The following is a 6,863-nucleotide window of genomic DNA, read 5'->3' as shown; positions in this document are numbered from 1 at the left end:
ATAGACAATTTTCTAAACAGATATCAAACACCAAAGTTAAATCAGGATCAGATAGACCATCTAAACAGTCCCATAACCCCTAAAGAAATAGAAATAGTCATTGAAAGTCTCCCAACCTAAAAAGCTCAGGACCAAGATGGTTTTAGAGCAGAATTCTATTAGGCCTTCAAAGAAGACTAACACCAATACTTTTCAAACTATTCCACAAAATAGAAACAGAAGGAACACTACCCAACTCGTTCTACGAAGCCACAGTTACACTGATACCAAAACAACACAAAGAAAGAGTACTTCCGACCAATTTCCCTTATGAATATTGATACAAAAATACTCAGAAACACATCAAAATGATGATTCACCATGATCAAGTAGGCTTCATCCCAGGGATACAGGTATGATTCAATATATATGGAAATCCATCAATGTAATCGACTATATAAACAAACTCAAAGAAAACAACCACATGGTCATTTCATTGAGTAAACATTTGACAAAATTCAGCATCCTTTCATGTTAAAAGTCTAGGAAAGAGCAGGAATTCAAGGCCCATACCTAAACATGGTAAAAGCAATATACAGCAAACCAGTAGCCAACATCAAATTAAATTGAGGGAAACTTGAAGAAATCCCACTAAAATCAGGTTGCCCCCCCCTCTTCAATATAGTTCTTGTAGTTCTAGCTAGAGCAATTAGACAACAAAAGGAGGTCAAAGGGATTCAAATTGGAAAGGAAGAATTCAAACTATCACTGTTTGCAGATGATATGATAGTATACTTAAGTGACCCAAAAAACTCCACCAGAGAACTACAGCTGATAAACAACTTCATTAAAGTGACCGGATATAAAATTAACTCAAACAAATCAGTAGTCTTCACATACTCAAAGGATAAACAGGTTGAGAAAAAAAATTAGGGAAAGTACACCCTTCACAATTGTCACAAGCAATATGAAGTATCTTTATGTGATTCTAAACAAACAAGTGAAAGATCCGTATGACAAAAACTTCAAGTCTCTGACACTCTAAATTTTAAGGCATCTGCTGAGTAATTAGTGGCAGTGCTGAAGCAAAGACTCAGGGGGCTGTATCTGGAAGTTCTGTTCAGCCCCAGGTTTGTTGATATTTTGTCATCCCTTATTATTTATGATTAAGCAAGATAGTTACTTCCTAAAGAGAGAGACTTCTACCTTCTGGTCCATTTATGTCTTTTTTTTTGTTCCCTTTCTTTCTTATTTATTCATTTATTTTTTTATTTTTATTTATTGAAAAGGGAAGTAAAGGGAAGTAAAAACACTTTATGATAAAATTAAAGATTTACATGGAAATATTTCAGATAAACATGTTAAATTTGACAATTTTCATGGAAAATTAAGGAGTAAAGTGGTAGACATGTAAAAATTGCTAAATTAATTGAAATATAGGATACAAACATTTTATGATAGAATTGAAGAGTTATGTGGAAAATATTTCTGATAAAATTGTAAAAGATATTTACTGGGCCTTTAAGATATAAATCTTCACTCTTGTCTATACCTATAATCCTTAGGTTTGGTCTTCTCATTGTGTCTTGGAGTTCCTGGATGTTTTGAATTACCAGCTTTATGCATTTTGCATTTTCTTTGACTTTTGAGTCAATGTTTTCTATGGTATCCTGAGCACCTGAGGTTCTTTCTTTCTCTCTCTTGTATTCTGTTGTTGATGCTTGCATCTGTGACTCCTGAATTCTTTCCAAGGTTTTCTATCTTCAGAGATGTCTCACTTTGTGATTTCTTTATTTTTTCTACTTCCACTTTTAGATCCTGGATGGTTTTGTTCAGTTCCTTCACTTTATTGTTTGTGTTTTCCTGTAATTCTTTAAGAGATTTTTGTGTTTCTTCTTTAAGGGCTTCTGCCTGTTGACCCATGATCTCCTCTATTTCTTTAAGGGATTTTTGTGTTTCCTCTTAAAGGGCTTTTACCTGGTAACCGTTGTTCTCCTGTATTTCTTTAAGGGAGTTACTTAAGTCTTTCTTGAAGTCCTCTATCAGTATCGTGAGATATGATTTTAAATCCAACTCTTTGCTTTTCCAGTGTCCGGTGTGTTGGGGTATCTGGGACTTTCTGTGGTGGGAAAACTGGGTTCTGATATTGCCATGTGGCCTTGGTTTCTGTTGGTAGGGTTCCTGTGCTTGCCTTTCATCATCTGGTTATCTCTGGTGCTAGTTGGTATTGTTGTCTCTGGCTGGAGTGTGTTCCTCCTGTGTGCCTGTAAGCCTTTGTCATTACTCCTCTGAGTTCAAAAGTGAAGGCACTGCTGGGAGATCTCTCTCTCCTGGTGGGCTATGCACAGAAGGCTGTGGAGTTTCCCTGCTCCCTGGTGCCAATGGCGGGTGGAAGACTTCTGTGCCAGCTGCTCCATTGATCTTAGGCCCTGTGTACTCCTAACTGGGTCACCTCTAGAGAGAAGGTGGAGTTCTCACCTCTGTACTCAAAAGTGAAAGCCTGCTGGGAGATGACTCTCTCCTGGTAGGCTATGCACAGAAAGCTGTGGAGTCTCCTGGCTCCCTGGTGCAAATGGTGGTGGGAAGACTTCCATCCCAGCTGCTCCACTCCCATGTATGTCTTGACTGACATTTTCTGCAGGTCTGTGTTTCCATCTAAAGGGTGAATGGAACCAAATTAATGGTTTTTCAAACTGCTTTTAGTCTTGAATACATATGTATGTATGTATGTATGTATGTATGTATGCATGCATATATGCATGTGTGCATGTATGCATTTATTTTGCTACCCAAAAGAAATCACTGGAAGTGCATTAGCCAGGCTCACAGCCTGCTCCTTCTCATAACAATAAAACCTAAAAAACCGGGTGATTCAGATAACAGCTTCCTATAACATTACCATCAGCATCACCAGAAGGAATCCCTTTGGGAAACTCCTAAAACTGGAGATATTGTGTGTGTGTTTCAGACATGGAATTTTCTGTAATTATAAAATCCTTAGTGACTGGACAAGAATTTATTGAGCATTTATGTTCCAGGGCCTGTGCTCAGTTTGGTGATGGCAGAAGCCATACCTGTCTGGCTTTGTCTTATGCACAAAGTAAATCAAAAGATTTGGTGCACTGCACTCCCCACTCTTCAGGCTTCAGAACCCTTTTCACAACTTCACTCTTCATACTGAATCTAGGATATGGCCAAGATGCTTAATATAGACAAAATATGAGGGGGATGAACAATTCTTTTGAGAAATCCAGAAAGACTCTTTAATTAAAGCTGTAAACTTATTTTGTTTTATGCACTTGTACAATAGTATATGGCACTGCTTTAAAAGAGAGCTACATATTTTTATTTTAGCTTATCTAAATGTACTCTACTCTCAAGACTAGTTCAAGAATACAAACTGTACTCCATGGAGTCGGAAGGAAGGAAACTCAACATGGAATGGTTAGAGAGTGGAGGGTGGAAAGGAAGCATGGCTGTGGAAGGAGTTGAGGGTATGTTAAGAATATATTACATGGGAGTCTCAAAAATTTAATAAGTATAATGTTTTAAAAGAAAAATATAAGTTAGCAAAATATAACCCATAAGTTATTCCCTACTTCTGGATATTTAATAAATTTCTGCAGTTAGTCATCACTGTGCACAAACATACTGTAGAATATAGAAAATACTTTTCATATTCTAGGACAACAGGTGAGCTTTTGAGCTGCTCTACCCAGGGCATGCCTTGTGTGCCACAGGAGCACAGAGTGGGAGAGACAAAGGGACAGGGATAGGGAAGTTACTGTGAATTGAATGTCAAAGCTCTTAGCCTTGGAAGAAAAATTGAAATTTAGTACCTTCTGAGGAATACTTCTTCTTCAGTAAGGCAAAAACAACCATTGGGTGGTTGAGAGGCAGCAGGAATCCAGATGTCTGTAAGGCTAGTGATGGTTTTAGACAAAGGAATCAAGAGTTTCCTGGGAAAGAATGGCAGGTTTTCAGGGTAGGCCTAGGAATCTGACATCTCTTAAAGCTGATTGAGTAATTTATTATTGTGGTAGGTTTGGAGTCGGGGTATTTACTCTGTTTTTGAGCAGGGGGTAACAGAAATAATGCTCAAGGAGGCAGATTTTATCCATGAAGTAGAACATGAATTGGAGAAGGAAGTCTTGCCAGGAAGCCATTATAGAAATCCCCAATGACAATGAGGGTGTTAGGACATGGGTTAAAATGTTTAAAATTGTGCACAAGACATTTCAAAGACTAACAAAGTTTCTAGTTCAACGAATACAAATGATCCATGCAGTTTCATTGCTTGTTTGGGGTGTGTTCATTGTGTAACTAATACCAACTCTGCTAAATCATCATGTGAGATTTATTTTATGTGTGTGCATATGTCTGATGTACATATGTCCTTCTCTCTCCTTCTAGATTAAGATGTTAATGTATACTTCTTATGAACAGTATGCTTTGAGGCTCTAGGGTCCTACTTTGTTGAGATGAGAAATAGAAGTGGGGAAGGGTGAATGTTAAAATGATGAAGGTGTCCATCAGACTCTTGGACATCTTCACACGTGAGGATGATTGACTTTTGGGCACATGCTGGTCTTACATGTTAAACTGTGAAGCCAGTGTGACAACTAAAGAAGCATAAGTTCTCTTTCTAGAACTTACTTCATGCTTCCTTTGTAAGAATAGGATAAGAACTTGAACGAAATTATTGTAGGCCCTATCAAACTGCCCATAAGGTAAAATATTATAATTTTTAATAAAATTTGACATCTTTACATGTAAAGGGATACTAGTGTAAATGCCTATTTCTTGTCTGTCTTGGGTGTTTTGTGTAAACAGCTCTCTCCTCTTTCTATTTGAATGTTATTAGAGACATCAGACATTGGGATACAGTTTGCTCTCTGGGTTATAAGTGACCGACAGTGGTTGTACTTTTGGACTGTGCATGTGATTAAGTTAAATGTTCAATATGCTGAGAAATGTTGAATTCATTTTGGAATCCAATAAGGAAGTAAAGATGCTACTGTTATTTCTGCAATTAGTCATGTCGATGAGTGAACAATTACCTTGGGAGAAAGTGAAATAAAAACTACTAAAGTAAACCCTTAAGAGGTAACAGCAACGAACTGGCATTGGGAGATTTGAAAACTTTGGATGTGGATCTTTCTAAAAATTTTTTCACATATAGTTCTATTTCTAAATGGAACTTGCTATTAATTGTATTGTGAAATATAAAGCAGTGAGCTCAGCTAACCTTTGCTGCAGAAAGAGAATTCAGAATACAGAAGCATGGATGTAATCAGCTTTGAGGTCTAAAAATGGGAAGTATGGATAACTTCTTTCCATGAAGTCTGATTACTTAGCATATAAGAGTTAAGGTTATTACCTATGCATGATTAAGTAGGGGGTTCTTCAAGTTTTTTTAGAGACAAGTTATTAAAATGGTCATTTTTTTGAGATGTGGAGGGGGAACTGACCACTAAAATACAGAACTTCTAGGTAGCACAGAAAATAACTTTCATAAATCTGAGTGATTGTAGCTGTGTAGTTTCTTCAGGATGGTTACACAGGATTGCAATCTAAGATTCTATTGGAAAAGAAAGACAGAGGCCAGAAGGGGAAGGACTGGAATATGTGTCAGGGAGCATGTGATCATAGAGACAATGCTCCCAGGTCAGGAAAATGAAATGCAATGCTGAGTAGGACATTCCATTACAAGATTGGAAGTACTTTTAATGAAAGATGTGTGCTTGTGACCAAACTGGGCGAGTGTCATTAAAAAGTTAGATTTGGGTGATAGAGCCATTACTGGCAATAGCAAAATCTGCTGTGTGCTTAGGAACGTGGATGGTGTAGACAGATGAGAGAACTTGATGTGGATGCATTGTTTTCTATGCTCTGTGAAGTTACTAAGATTGACAGAAGGACCAGTAATAAAGAAAAGACAGTAATTTAATGAATGGACCCTTCAATAAATGATGAATGGCAGTATAGCCTAGTCATAAAGACAATGGACTTTGGTTACAAACTAGGCTCGGACACTGTGAGCAGTTGTCATTCCAGAACCACAAATACAGAAGGAAAATAGGCACACAGGCATAGGTACCCTATAATTAATCCATAGAGACATCTGGCATCAAGAAATATATAAATTTAGATACTATTAGCCTATAATACAACCTGATATATCACCTCCCCCTTTCTCAATTATGAAAGGTTCAAGATAAAAGATCTTCCTACCATTTGAGAAGGCTTCAAGAAAAGATGTGACCTAAGAGAGATGACCAAATTCATCATGAGTTAGACAGGATGCTCTGGTAAAAAAAAACTGAGAATTTGTTACTAACAGATGAGGGGTACCAGAAACTGCAGAAGTCCAGGGAAGAGAAGCAGCCTGAATCAGAGTCAATGACTATACTGTGTATATTTAAATGTTCGCATCATGATGGTCAAATAGGAATTCAGAACTGGTCCCACCAAGTCAGGTAAGTGATCGTAAAAGGGACAAAGACATGGTTCTTAATTGCTTCTCTGGTTGGTCTCATCTTTCCGAAACCCTGTATTCAGATAATAGATCTTTACTGTAACCTTAAGGGAGCCCAAGGAACCAAGGCCCAGTCAGATGACAGAAATCAGCCAAGGAATTGCTAAGAAATGACTGTCTGGTGACAAAACTAAGTCCCAACAGCTAGTCCACAGATTCAAGCTGATATTAAAATATAATTTTCAAAAGGACCTTTTATTTCTAGCTCAAGAAACCTGTCTTAATAGTTCATAATACTAATAGTATGATTGTTCTATATTAATTTTCTTATCCCACTCAAATGAGCAGGATGTATACTTTCTTACTAATATAGCAGTGACTGTATCTGTAGGTTCATCTAGGAATC

The sequence above is a fragment of the Apodemus sylvaticus genome, chromosome 4, assembly GCF_947179515.1.
Source record: "Apodemus sylvaticus chromosome 4, mApoSyl1.1, whole genome shotgun sequence".
NCBI lineage: Eukaryota > Metazoa > Chordata > Mammalia > Rodentia > Muridae > Apodemus > Apodemus sylvaticus.
This window is presented reverse-complemented; position numbering follows the sequence as displayed.